Source organism: Lipophrys pholis, assembly GCF_963383615.2.
Source record: "Lipophrys pholis genome assembly, chromosome: 3".
Lineage (NCBI taxonomy): Eukaryota > Metazoa > Chordata > Actinopteri > Blenniiformes > Blenniidae > Lipophrys > Lipophrys pholis.
The window spans coordinates 33,366,460-33,381,147 of record NC_137627.1 but is presented as its reverse complement, the minus strand read 5'-3'; positions in this window follow the sequence as shown (position 1 = coordinate 33,381,147).

Below are 14,688 nucleotides of genomic sequence, written 5' to 3'. Positions count from 1 at the left end.
TATTTTCCAAACTGGAAACACTTTTGTTGTTTGGTTTGAATGACTTCATCAAAATGAAGAACGTGTGTGTGTGTGTGTGTGTGTGTGTGTGTGTGTGTGTGTGTGTGTGTGTGTGTGTGTGTGTGTGTGTGTGTGTGTGTGTGTGTGTGTGTGTGTGTGTGTCACGCTTCACTTCAAACATGATCTCTAAGGCCCCGTTTACTATGGAATCAAAGGAGTGCCAAAATGAAAAGGAAATAAATGTGGAAATATAAAGAGAATCAATAATGCAAAAAAATATATAAAGGTAGTCATATTCTTTTTCTATCTTGTCTTTGCTTATTCCATTTTGTCAGTGCTTCTCCTGTTTTGTCTTTGTCTTTTCCATTTGCTTTTTGTCATTGCATTTACTGGATGAGTCAAGCCGTCTGAAAAAGACAAAAGCAATACAATGCAAATCAGAAAGGGCTGTGGGGGGTCTTTCTGTTTATGGTGACTTGTCCAGTGCAGAGGTTTCGGCAGTGCAGCTCCTACACAGTTCGGCCAGGATGGCACAGCTGAAACAAATTCCTCCGGCCAGAGGGAGCTGGCCGAAGGAAATGACGTAATTTTATCCGGCAGGACCCCACACTGCCGAACTTTCTTTTTGTTCTTATGGAGTATGAATTCGCCTTTAAAGTACATTCTCGGACAATAAAGAAAATAACCACACACACTATATACCATAATTGGAGTACTTGTAACGTATTACTTCCACAATAAGAGACGGACAGTGATGGACACCTGACGTTGGGCTGGCTTCATATTCAGAAAGAGGAATCTATAAAAGACAGAGTGCAGCCTTGCAGTGTGTTTTCAAAGCACTCAGTCATGTTTTGATGAACACCAGCTGTCTTCTTCAGACTGATACTCACAGAAAGTACAACCATATATGAGAACATTTATATCACGTTTAGTTCTGTCACTTAAACGGGATTCTAAAATTAGCCGCCACTGAGCTCAAACCCACATGAAGGTGAGAATCAGAGGAGCTTCTTCCCTCTGAAGCGCATTAATTAGCACGACTAATTAGCATTCATCTGAAAATGTAATATTCCAGTATGAAAAAATTTGTTTGTTAGAAATTTTAAAGAAATCGCTGGTATACAGCAGTGCCTCCAGCCCAGAAGATAAAAGAAAACACTTGCAGCACATCTATGCTCAGGTATCAGTCTTCTTCGCCTTGAGAAGAGGAGGCCAATCCTGTGGAAAAAAAAGAAACATCTGGATCTTGATGGTTCGGATGAAGAAGAACCTGCTGGGGAGTCCATCAACAATCCCTCTGGATGTACAAAGCTAGCAGTTCAATGCACACAAATCCCCCTGAAAGACAGACGACACATCCAGTCTGAGAGGCATTTTCAGCCTTGACTCCAGCAGAGATGCCTCCTAAGCTGCCTCTTTTCACTTTGTTTACAGGGCTTCCTCGCACTGAATATGAAAGCAGCCGAAGTTAAGGTTTCTGGCTCTGGTCTGCTCTGCTGCCCAAACCACCGTAACACCCCCCCACACACCCCCACCCCCTGGGATGCTCGTCTTGAAATGGATGAGTGGTCCGCTGATATGCAACAGAAACCACCAACCGCATATTTTATCTCTATATATACCACCAGAGGGGTTTTTGAATACAGTTAAAAAGCTGCAAACCTGAATTCACAGATAAATGGGCCGTGAGAAGCTGATAGGTTGGTATTTGTTTGAATGGAAATGAAGGTGTCACTGGTCTAACTTTGCAAAGTAAGCAATAGGCATTTCTCCAGAAATGCCACAACTCTTCCTTTCATACTCCTGCATTTCAAAAATAACTATTACAGCATTTTCCCCGCTAGTGACTGTTGAAATACCTAATATTCTTATAAAAAATGTGATTTGCTTCAGTGGTTTTGGATCATTTTGCGGTTTTAGTGCCAGTTTAGTTATTTTCAATGCGTCTAATGCACAAGTTTTGCTGATCTCTCTGCTAAATGTTTGTGCTGCGAGTCTTTTGCATTTGATCAATTTGTAATCCAGTTTATGTGCAACATCTTTCTATTCTTGAAGAGTTCCCCTATTTCTGCTTGAGAGTTACAAGTTTATTAATAAATATACTTTGTTGATTGACATGTCCAATCAGAGGTAGAATGTAAAAATTACTTTTCAGTTAATTATAGCAATTTATTTTGTAAATTGATGTAGAGAAAGAATCCATCCCATGATTTTTGTTACTGCTTATCCAAATTAGGGATAGACGCCCCAGATAATTGTGTGTGAAAGCAGAGTGGACAGGTTGAAACTCCACAGCAGGACAAACCGAACGACAAGCAGTAACACACTAGCATCCAAACCGACGGGTGAATTAGAGGCACCAATTAAACTTCACCACATTGTGTGAGGAAACCAGAGCATGCACAGTGAAAACATGCAAACTTTTGGATATTGATTAGATTGTGGGTGACATGAGAAATGTTCTCTTAAATGTTCAACTATTTCCAACAATGTCAGTATTTCTACTTCATCAGTTCTGTCTTTGCTTGTGATAGACTGAAACAAAATGTCTGCAAATGTTTAATCCAAATTATTGATATAGTGTTACACATGTAAACGCCTCTCGTATTAGTTCCGTATTCTGATATACCAGCGGCAGTAATGTGTCACATCTGGACAGATTGGCAGGAAACACAGCCTCACCGACGGTCTATCACCATTTGTAAAACGTGGAAGAAAAAAAGATTCACAGCTCTTCTCCAAAGCTTTTTGATGTTCTTGAGTTGTACAAGTTGGAGTCGTGTTATTACCTTGTTCAGTCTGTGTTTGAGATGATGGAACAATCATTTTCCACTTGAGGAGTTAAACAGGGTTGAGAAACCTTCAACTTCAGGTTGTCTTGTTCACCTCAAATACGACCATCAGGGGTTTGGATCAATAACTGTGCCACATATATTTGTGAGGGCTTTAAAAAATAAGAAATTAAAAAAAAAAAAAAAAACACTCCTGCTGCAGGAATTGTGTAATGTTGTAATGACTAAAATCTTCATCTCGGTGGTGAGATAAGCTTAAAAAAAAAATGCAAGTGACTGAATTGACCTTTAATTTTGTTCCCTCAGCTCTTGGGATGTTGGTTCTGCTTGTTCGTAGTGTCACGACACAACCACCACACAGCCATCAGGTTTCTACATCAATATATTGATTTACATTTATGCAATATTGAAGAATTAATGTAAGTTTTACTTTAACTACGACTAGATTTAAATTAACCATAACCTGACAGATTGATTATCGTGACGAAGACCTTCGTTTTTTCTCTCCTTATTAACGCGAGTCTCCTTCAGTTGGTGTGTAATCCAGTTTTCATCTCTGTTATATAGAACAAGGCTGCACACACACACACACACACACACACACACACACACACACACACACACACACACACACACACACACACACACACACACACACACACACACACACACGTGTTGTTTGCATGTCATTTGGGGACATTCAATTGCTGCAAATTTGCTCTGAACTCAATCGCAACAACCAACTATAGCCTCACCCATAGTCTAACTCAAGTCTATAATTTCTCTAATGGGACCTTAGTTATTGTTGAACATCAGCATCAATAATCTCCATGGGTGTTAAATCATGTCGATGTCCCTACTTGTATCAGGGAAGACCGTGACACATTATATGTGTTTTAAGGACACGTCATTGGTTTGCTTTTCATTTGCCGCACACTTGCTGTAAACGGTCGTAACTCTCATAAAAGATCTAACGTGAAAGCTTCAGCTGAAACTGTATGGATGTGACTTATTGAGACCTCCATTTTCATTGTGTCCCCGGCAGTGTAGAAGAACAAGTACACACACACACACACACACACACACACACACACACACACACACACACACACACACACACACACACACACACACACACACACACACACACACACACACACACACACACACACACACACACACACACACACACACACTGTCAGATCCTCTGTGGCTGTGCTTCAATAATCGTGCTGCTCTGCTGGCTGCTCTGCCTTCAGTGGGGCAGTAAATCCCTGAGCTCCAGCTGCACTCAGCTGTAGTAGCACACTGCCCTCTTGTGGTAGATTGGTGGTTCTGCTGTGGATAACCTTGTTCCTTTTTAGTGTATTCAGTCACTGATTATTGAATAGTAAAGCAGAGAAAGTGTTCTGATTGCTGGCTCGGTGTGTTGGAGGAGGCAGCCATACGTTGTGTCACAGGACACACGTGCTGGACAGTTGTTGTTTTTTTGTCAAGTTCTGTTTTGATTTGGATGCCTTGTCATGCTGCATATTGTAATTACTACACAATGCACATGTGACGAGTCTAAACATGAGTGTGGCCTCATCTTAGTCACTAAACAGTATGCAGTCGCCTCTGTATTGGAAGTGGCAGGATGAATAAATAGCTGTCATGTATGTGTTTGTCTCTTGTCTGGTAGAGGCTAATGATAGTGCGGGCGGGTAAGAGCAGACGTGCTCCCCACCAGATGGTGTGTAATGTGGTTTTGCTTTAGCTGCCCACCATGCTCACTCTAATTAAACAGAGGAGATTACATTAACACTGGCTCCCACTCAATCTGCTCCTCCACTGAGCATGGCCTTGGACCGAAGACGAGGTTCACATTGGAGGTGGAGGGGTTACAGAGGTGATTGTCTTTTTTTTCTTTTTTTCTTTCACCGTGTCCAACTTACATATTAACTTCAAGTTAATTCCTTTCAAAGTAAGTTAGACAGAAATTCATCAGCCCAGGCTGCTGGATCGGCCAGCGGGGCTCTCGGCTCCCATCTGCTGTAGTTCTGACTTTTTAAACTGGATGCATGATAAAGCTCTCAGGTATGACTTGGATCATTTAGTCAGAAAACAATTAAATCTCTGAGCACTGAACAGTAATGGGAATTTTTTTTTTTTAAATCGTTCTGTGTCTGAATAATTTCATTCAACCAATATTTAGAGCAATAAAACATGACGTGATGAAAAGATAATCACATACATCATTGACAGTGCTGTAGGGTAGACAAGACACTGCACTTACACTTACAACTTGCTTCATCTCCTAAAATTACATCTTTATGCAATCATTGATTAGTTGTAGAGTTTTTTTTTATCTTGTTTTTCCAATTTTCCATTTCTGTCATTTTTGCTTCTCCAAGACCTTGTGGTGTCAAAACGTTCATTATTTGCCCTCATATTTGAGAAAAGTGCTGACTGGCAGCTGAATTTACTCATGATAAAGTCTTGTAGTCGTTGCTTTCATGATGGCAAAAAAAAAGACAAGATGATTACTTGTCCTCCTTCTGGCTTCTATTGTTCCTGATTTTTTTACCTGGCGAAACAGATTGGATAAAGTAAGTATCTGGACACTTGCACAACTTCTAGGTCATGGCTTCAACTTGCCATTCTCATCGCTGTGATTTGAAAAGTACATAAATCAATTAGCTTTTACATCAAATAGAAGTTTGAATGAGGTAAATCTTCTAATTGACAAGTTTTACGAGAGATTTAATGTATTCACCAATGCCATTTCGTCAAGTCTATTTAATATCAGCTGATTGACAGGGATTCCTATTTGGTTGAATCATCCTGACAGATGTTTGGTGAAAGGCAGAGTTCAACTGTCAATCGCAGTGTTAATAAACACACAATCAGCCACCAGTTAACCTCATAAACATGTTTTTGTTGGTGTGCTGAAGTCGAAGTACCACCCATAGAAAGCCCATGTCTCATCGGGGGTTCAAACAGGGAACTCCCTCGCTGTGCAGTAACAGTCCTAATAAATCATATAGTGATTTGGCAGTTTTTCAAACCCCTACTGTCCATAGATGGTTGACAAATATACTACTTGTTTTTTTTTAAAGGGAGAAACATTCCCTGAAGAATTTCACTTCAACCTTCAAAGACATCAATTGGTCTTGTTTTGTGCTCCAACACTCCAGCTGGGTCCATGTGGTGTCAAAAAAAAAAATTATTTCTCCTATCTAAGAAGTACTTTAATTTCCTGCTGGGTTTGCTGATTGATTTGTAGCTTTACCTTATGAAAGTGGATGAAAAGCTTCACGGCTCATTCAGTCTTGGATAAGTGGACGACACAGCAGTTGCTGGCCGGCGTTCATTAGGTCTGCGTGACCACAGTTTGTGTCATTATTTTACTAGAATATTGTATGTTATGGCCCAGTTTTGGCTTTCACTTCATCAGAATCAGTTCATTGTTTGTTCATGCACATGGGTTTTCTATTTACTTACCTCTGCATCAAAGAGCTGAACACCAATGGCTTCTGCCACCAATGACTGATAGACAGCAAATCAGCTGTTACTGGTAAACACATCTTTTCAACAAATAGTAAAGGGGGTTCAAAATCATTTTTAAACCGACTTTAGTGGTATTTCAGGCTCTCCATGCACCGAGGAGCACACACATGGCGCTTACTAATCATGCAAGTAGACATGATGATAATGAGCGAGCCAGTGGGAGGTGGATATCAACTTTTTTTTCAGCATTTGTCAGCAGTTGGATTCATTCCAAAAACACAGGATACACAGGAGGACTGAGAAATGGGAAATGAGCCGGTAGATGGAAGTTATTGACACCGTGAAGAAAAATCCCTCATGGCTGCGCAGCAAGTCAAGAATACACTCCAGGATGGAGACGTTGGTGGTTCCAGTTGGCAATGGAAGAGGACTTCATGACCACAACGCCAGAGGTCGAGGCGAACCAGTGGTCAGTGTCACTAACACAAAGGAAACAAACTGTAGTGTCAAAACTCAAGCCCTGCCAAAACAATGGAAAGAAGAATATGTGGAGAGCATTTTTTTTTATTAAAAGTCCATGATATGAATCTCAGCTGTCAGAGTGTTGTTATTGCCCGGACACATATGACCGCCAGTGGAACTGCTGCACATGGCATTTATTGATGATTACATCGCAGATGAAAACAGCAGCATGAACACAGATGTGTGTTGTGTGCTCGGATTCAGCTAAATGAATCACAAGCCATTGGATGACATTTTGACAGTGAGCTGGAAAACAACCTGAAACACTCGACCAAAGCGGCCAGGTAGCTTTTCCAGGCTGAGAACGCTTTGACCTGACTCTGAGTGAGTCACCTGATCTCAGCCCAGCAGAAGAATGGGAGACCTCCTCACACAGCGGAGGGGTACTTCATCCAGAAGACGTAAATAAATTCTTCCTACGCTGATATCATATCTCTGGTTCAAAGTTTGATTCTGCAAGTATTTTGTGTATACAGCAACAGTTAAGCTGCTTGAAGCCCCCAGGCGAGAGCAATATTTCCATAATGCATAAAGACCTGAGGTGACTAAAGTGTACATCCCTTCATAATTGTTTGGTAACACGTGTGTCTACCATTTAGACCTGGATGCAGCATGTTTTCACATTTTCCCCCGTGTGCTTGTGAACGTCATGATGCATCTCATCGCTCTCAAAAACGCTGCCGTCATCCAAGACGCCTTTGTGTTGTTTCCAACTCTCAAGGGAGCGTTGCATGCATGTTGCTCCAGGTCTTAATGGGTTAACTGGTTGTACCACCCATTTGGCTTTTCTTTTTCTTGGATTGATGCAAACTGAAAACTAAAGACTTTCATGTAGTCTACTTTATTCAGTTGTTGCAAAACATGTATCTGTATGTTCTTCAGGAACTCTGCTTACTCTAAAGTCACTGTGGGGGAGAACGTAAGAGCGGCTGGTTGGTTGATCTCTGTTGGATTTGTGAAGATCTCTGTTGACGACCTGTCCGTTGTTGCATTGTCTTCACCCAATGTCCAGTAGTGTAATAAAAAGAACAATTCTTTGTTGTTCTCTTTTTTCTTTTCTCTTCTTTTTTGGCTTTTATTATGTGTGTATTGAATTGCTATAAATTGTTTTTGCTTTCATATAAAAGACAATAAAGAGATGGTTGGAAAAAAAGAACAATTCTAGCACGAGAGGTTGTGGTCCAGCCTGTGTACGAGGCCTCAGGAGTGAAGAAAGTCTGTGATCTCTGTCACTTGCTTGCTCTACTTTTAAGTGAATGCGTGGTCATACAGGCGATTTTCCCTTAATGACATCATGCAGGGAAATAACCACTCCATCTGATAGCAGAGCTCTGTCTCACTGATATACTGAATAAATTCAGTACTATATGAATAACCGTAACAGTTACCCTTATTTATTTACTCACAGGAGCTCACAATAGCTACTTGGTAGTAACTGTAAAAACACATACAACCAAGTTAAGTAACAATCCGACACTGTATTTTTAACTCACCATCTTCAGGAGTCTCCTTCTGGGTCACATTTTGGTTCAAACTGGGTGAACAACAGCTTTTATATACGATTCATAGCGATAAATCCACCGTAGATATTATTTCATTGTAACGGTGTTTCGGATGAACTGGTTTTGCTATTAAATGGTGACCAACGTCTTTTAGCATCAATTGTTGCTACGAGTAACAGCATGTATTAAAATAAGGCTCACTATATATACAGCAGTTTGACATGTCATTGTACAAAGCGACCTTTGTCAGGGCGCCTAATGGATTTCTGTCAGGTTTTCAACATCTGTTATTAGCAGCAACAAGGGACACTAAAGGGTCATAAGTTAACAGGGAAATCATATCATCATATTATTCATATCAGTTACTTTTTCAAGTCACTGAGCGTCAATAGCGTTGCTGTTGTAGCGTCACTCAGGATGGGTTTGATGTCTGCAAAGCCTCCATTCTCCTCCAAACGGACACACACACACACACACACACACACACACACACACACACACACACACACACACAACACACACACACACACACACACACACACACACACACAATGCATGTAAGCTCCGCACGCTCACCTGACCCGCCCTCTTCTCCACTCTCAGCCAATCACAGGCCAGTTCAGGTGACAAAAGAATTGGAATCAACAAACGTCATCATTAAACCTTAACATTGCACCAATAACACAACTGCAGAGATGTTTCACGATTTTTGTAATTTTCATGATTGAAAAGATTATATTGGCGGGAAGCTCCCCCCCCCCCCCCCCCCCCAACCCTTTTTCAATCAATCAATCAATCAATGAAAGACTGTATTTTGTGCAATACATCCACCCCCATACTCTGTACATGTCCACACTTATAGGCACCGTGTGCATATTTTTCTATTATATTGTATCTTTATCTGCTTTTTTTAGTTCCTGCTATGTGTGCTTCTTTCTCTGTACTATCCTGCTGTACCACTACAAATTTCTCCACATGCGAGATAAATAAAGGGATATCTTATCTTATCTTATCTTATCTTTGTCCCAGGAAGGGGTGGGTGGGTATGTGGGGTGGGAGCAATTTAATGGTCACATAGAGCAGGTAGTGCAAATAACAAAATAGATAGACAGTGCAACAACAGACTACAACTACATCACCAGGAGGATCAGCAGGGTGCAGGAGGCCAGGCAGGGATCCCTTTTTGGAAAAACCAGTTGTCATTTTTATGTTGAGATGGTGGGGAGTGTTTTTGGCAGCTGCTGAAAGTAACTGAAAAAGGTAGTTATAATCTGACTTAGTTACTCTTAAAAAAGTAATCATTAAAGTAACTAAGTTACTTTTAAAGGGATAACTAGTAATCAGTAATCGGATTGGCAACACTGTTGGTCAGTCTCTTGAGTGTTTAACTGAACATCAGATCACAAGTGTTTTTCTTTTTTCTTCACATCAGGAGCATTTGTTGAAACATTCCCAAATGTATTATCCAAACAGGAACATACAGTGGGGCAAAAAAGTATTTAGTCAGCCACCGATTGTGCAAGTTCTCCCACTTAAAATGATGACAGAGGTCTGTAATTTTCATCATAGGTACACTTCAACTGTGAGAGACAGAATGTGAAAAAAAAATCCAGGAATTCACATTGTAGGAATTTTAAAGAATTTATTTGTAAATTATGGTGGAAAATAAGTATTTGGTCACTTCAAACAAGAAAGATCTCTGGCTCTCACAGACCTGTAACTTCTTCTTTAAGAAGCTCTTCTGTCCTCCACTCGTTACCTGTATTATTGGCTCCTGTTTGAACTCGTTATCTGTATAAAAGACGCCTGTCCACAACCTCAAACAGTCAGACTCCAAACTCCACTATGGCCAAGACCAAAGAGCTGTCGAAGGACACCAGGAAAAGAATTGTAGACCTGCACCAGACTGGGAAGAGTGAATCTACAATAGGCAAGCAGCTTGGTGTGAAAAAATCAACTGTGGGAGCAATTATCAGAAAATGGAAGACATACAAGACCACTGATAATCTCCCTCGATCTGGGGCTCCACGCAAGATCTCATCCCGTGGGGTCAAAATGATCATGAGAACGGTGAGCAAAAATCGCAGAACCACACGGGGGGACCTGGTGAATGACCTGCAGAGAGCTGGGACCAAAGTAACAAAGGTTACCATCAGTAACACACTACGCCGACAGGGAATCAAATCCTGCAGTGCCAGACGTGTCCCCCTGCTTAAGCCAGTGCATGTCCAGGCCCGTCTGAAGTTTGCCAGAGAGCACATGGATGATACAGCAGAGGATTGGGAGAATGTCATGTGGTCAGATGAAACCAAAATAGAACTTTTTGGTATAAACACAACTTGTCGTGTTTGGAGGAAGAAGAATACTGAGTTGCATCCCAAGAACACCACACCTACTGTGAAGCATGGGGGTGGAAACATCATGCTTTGGGGCTGTTTTTCTGCTAAGGGGACAGGACGACTGATCCGTGTTAAGGAAAGAATGAATGGGGCCATGTATCGTGAGATTTTGAGCCAAAACCTCCTTCCATCAGTGAGAGCTTTGAAGATGAAACGTGGCTGGGTCTTCCAGCATGACAATGATCCCAAACACACCGCCCGGGCAACGAAGGAGTGGCTCCGGAAGAAGCATCTGAAAGTCCTGGAGTGGCCTAGCCAGTCTCCAGACCTCAACCCCATAGAAAATCTGTGGAGGGAGTTGAAAGTCCGTGTTGCTCGGCGACAGCCCCAAAACATCACTGCTCTCAAGATCTGCATGGAGGAATGGGCCAAAATACCAGCTACTGTGTGTGCAAACCTGGTAAAGACCTATAGTAATCGTTTGACCTCTGTTATTGCCAACAAAGGTTATATTACAAAGTATTGAGTTGAATTTTTGTTATTGACCAAATACTTATTTTCCACCATAATTTACGAATAAATTCCTTAAAATTCCTACAATGTGAATTCCTGGATTTTTTTTTCACATTCTGTCTCTCACAGTTGAAGTGTACCTATGATGAAAATTACAGACCTCTGTCATCATTTTAAGTGGGAGAACTTGCACAATCTGTGGCTGACTAAATACTTTTTTGCCCCACTGTACTTATATCTTTTATATTTTATCTCTTTGAAACCAAGAGGGCTGAAAAACACAGAGCAGCAGAAAGTCAGAGTATGAGATCGTCATCCGGAGAATCTGTAAGCGCTGCAGGCGAGAATTTAGCTGACTGGTTTGAAGTCATATAGCTGGAAAATAGATTAGACAATGAAACATTCCCAGTCTACTCAGAGGCTGCTTTACAGCTGGGAAAGGAAAACACCAACAAGGAAAACATTGCACTGGCAAGATAACCTGTTAAATCCCAAAGCCATCAGGGGAACAGACGGAGAGAAAAAATATATAAACCAACATCAAGAATAGTAGCGTGAATGCTGCCAGTCCTTGTAATTAAGAGGTCTCACTTTGGCTGTGTTGAGCAGCGAACAGCAGCAAACCCGATCCACGGACTCCTTTCACATCTGGGACGCCATGCAGGCCAGCTGTGGCTCTGGCAGAGCGCCATCAGAGGTCACCACGGAGCCGGGAGTGACTCCAGCTGTTTGCAAGCAGCCCAGATGATATGCAAAAATCTATAAACAGCTTGAGACCGTGAAGGTTTTGTGGCAGGAGCCAGTAAACTGTTGAGGGGGATCGGCAGCAGTGCAGGCAACAGGCAGGGCTGTGAAATGGAAATATTCAGGTTGCATGAGGACGTCCGAGGGTGCAGATAGAGAAGTTTGACCACGTGATGGATTCCCGAGGGATGCGTGTGTCCCAGGGGGAAAAACTACAGTTGTCTCTTTTCTGATGTGGAACAACTGAAGCTTTACTGATACGATAATAAACAAGTCGCACTGTGCTGAAACACTGAATTCTACATGTCGCCAGAGAAGAACAGATCAGGCCTCAGCCAACAAAAAGTGAAGAAACCTTTTATGGAAACTTCTGAGGTGTCATACATTTAGTGACCTCTTTAAGTCACCAAGGTGAGATTGTCGGGCGGACGGAATATAACAGGCTTCATTTTGTATACGAAGCCACACTCTATTTGTGAAGCAACATCGACAAGCACCTGAGGCAGTGACCACTTCTCACCGGGTACTGCTGGAGGGAACAGAACACAACTGTCTTCTGGGACTGAGATGTTACATAAAAAAGGAGTTGGTATTTATCTTGACAGTGTCCGTTTACCGAGCTGTCGGGTGGAGGTGAGGGTCTCGTGACCGCAACATTTGGACCTGTAGCCCAGGTTTAACAAGTTAAAACCACAGCTGGGATTGTCAAGACAGATACTCTGTGCAGAAGCCTAAACTGTGGGAATAACCCGAAGAGTAAAGAAAGGTTTTGTTGTTTGTTTTTTCATTTCATGGCTGTCGATTATTCTCGATCTCGGCTCCAACCACAGCTGTGTTTGCTCACAACACTCATCCAACATAAATCAGCCTCTGGCATGATGACCTTCACCTCCAGTATGTGTGGGACATTCATACATTAGTAAAATTTGTTCTTAAAAGATTTGTTAACCAGACACATTTATCTGAAAATAGTCATTAGAATGATACTATGGATATTTCAAGACTATAATCAATCCAGAAACAAACCTACTAGTTATCAAAACATTGATATTGCTAAGCCCAGTTGAAATTGTCGCTTCAGTCTGAAACAAAGGTGAAAAAGCTCCATACAGGAAAGTCGAAAGAGTCGGCGCGAAGAAAAAGTACATGAACCCTTAAGATTTGTCTTCTTTTTTTTTACCCAGGATTTCTTTGGGGTCGTAAAACACAATGTCAACTAGATATTTCACTTGGGGGTGCTGCCATTTAGACCTGCACTGCGCTCAACATTGGGATTATTTGATAGGTACAGTCGACAGTGACAGGACATTGTCTTGTGGTGTGGTGTGAGGTTAAGCACGTGCCACTCGTGACAAAATCAATGAACACTTTTCAAATGATATAGTAATAATCAATCTGGGTAGTTTTAACATTACTAAGCAGGTATGTAGGATTTTAATAAAAATCAGACCTGGTACATTTTTGTGCAAAATGAATTTGACATTTTGAGGAAGTTTATATCTCACATCGTTTTTGTTTTGACCAGAACGTTTTAGATCGGGGTCGGCGACCTGACCCATGGCATCACTGTCACTCTGGCAGAAGCCGTCTCAGTGTGCGTGTTGTTTGAAGTCAGTCGTCCTCGTGGTCGCTCCATGCCAAGTGGCTGATTGCTTTGCGTGCAGCTCCTTAACATAGTGTGCGTTGATCTCGTGTGTTTGTATGATTTTGGCAGAGATTGAGCGTGACAGCTGTTTGTCACAAACCCAACTAAACTTCCATCTTCAATTTGTTTACAAATTTGCCAAATCTGTGTTAGTGCGCCTTTTTATTGTGGCCATCCTAAAACACACCTGTGCAATAATTCTGCTGTCGTATCAGCATCTTGATCATCCAACTTGAGGTGGATGGATTATCTCAGCAAAAGAAAAGTGCTCACGAACACAGATTTAGACACATTTATGAACAATATTTGAAAAATTGGCCTTTTGTGTGAATTGAAAAAGTCTTAGAACTTTGAGTTCAACTCATAAAAAATTGGAGCAGAAACAAAAGCATTTCTATTTTTGTTCAGTGTAATTTATTGAAATTAATGAAACATGTTTTTTTTGTGGTTGTGTGCGTTATGCTGTTATTAATCTAGTGTTAGCCAGTTGGTGGTTATGGCACATGGAGAATATCAAAACTCCAGAAACACACACGTTTGGCTCACAAGAAAAAAATTGAATTCATTCTTTGTGTGGCAGTTTTATTTTGGGGGCTAATTTCTGTTGCGGAGTGACACGTGGTGTTCATAAGAGTCAGTGAGTGTTCTGGTTGGACAGTTGAGTTGTGATCGGTGGTGCAGCAGAGGAGAAAATAATGAAGTTGCACTTGACCCAGAGCTGTGTGATTTGTTTTTCCCCGCGACCCAAAATATAGTAAATTAATAGTAGATTAATTGATGCTACTCAGGCCAGCGTAAAACTAATAATAGCTGCTGGCCTGATAACCTCAAAACACTGACTGTAATAAAGTTATTGTCACACAGTGGACATTTTAAAACATCCAGTGTAAAAACACAATAAATAATGTCCAGCTGTAAATGTAGAATGACTAATAACCATATAAAAACTTGAACGATGCAGTAGAGCCAATAATGTTAAGATGAAACTTTATTTCAAGCCGTTTTGATCACACTGTAGGTTGATTTTTATTTTTAAAAAAATTCCCAAAATTGGGATTTTGTGTCAGGGTCAAATAAGTTAGGTGCATTCGAGTCATCAGGCATATTTGAAGTACTCCAATAAACATCTCCGCCTCTTA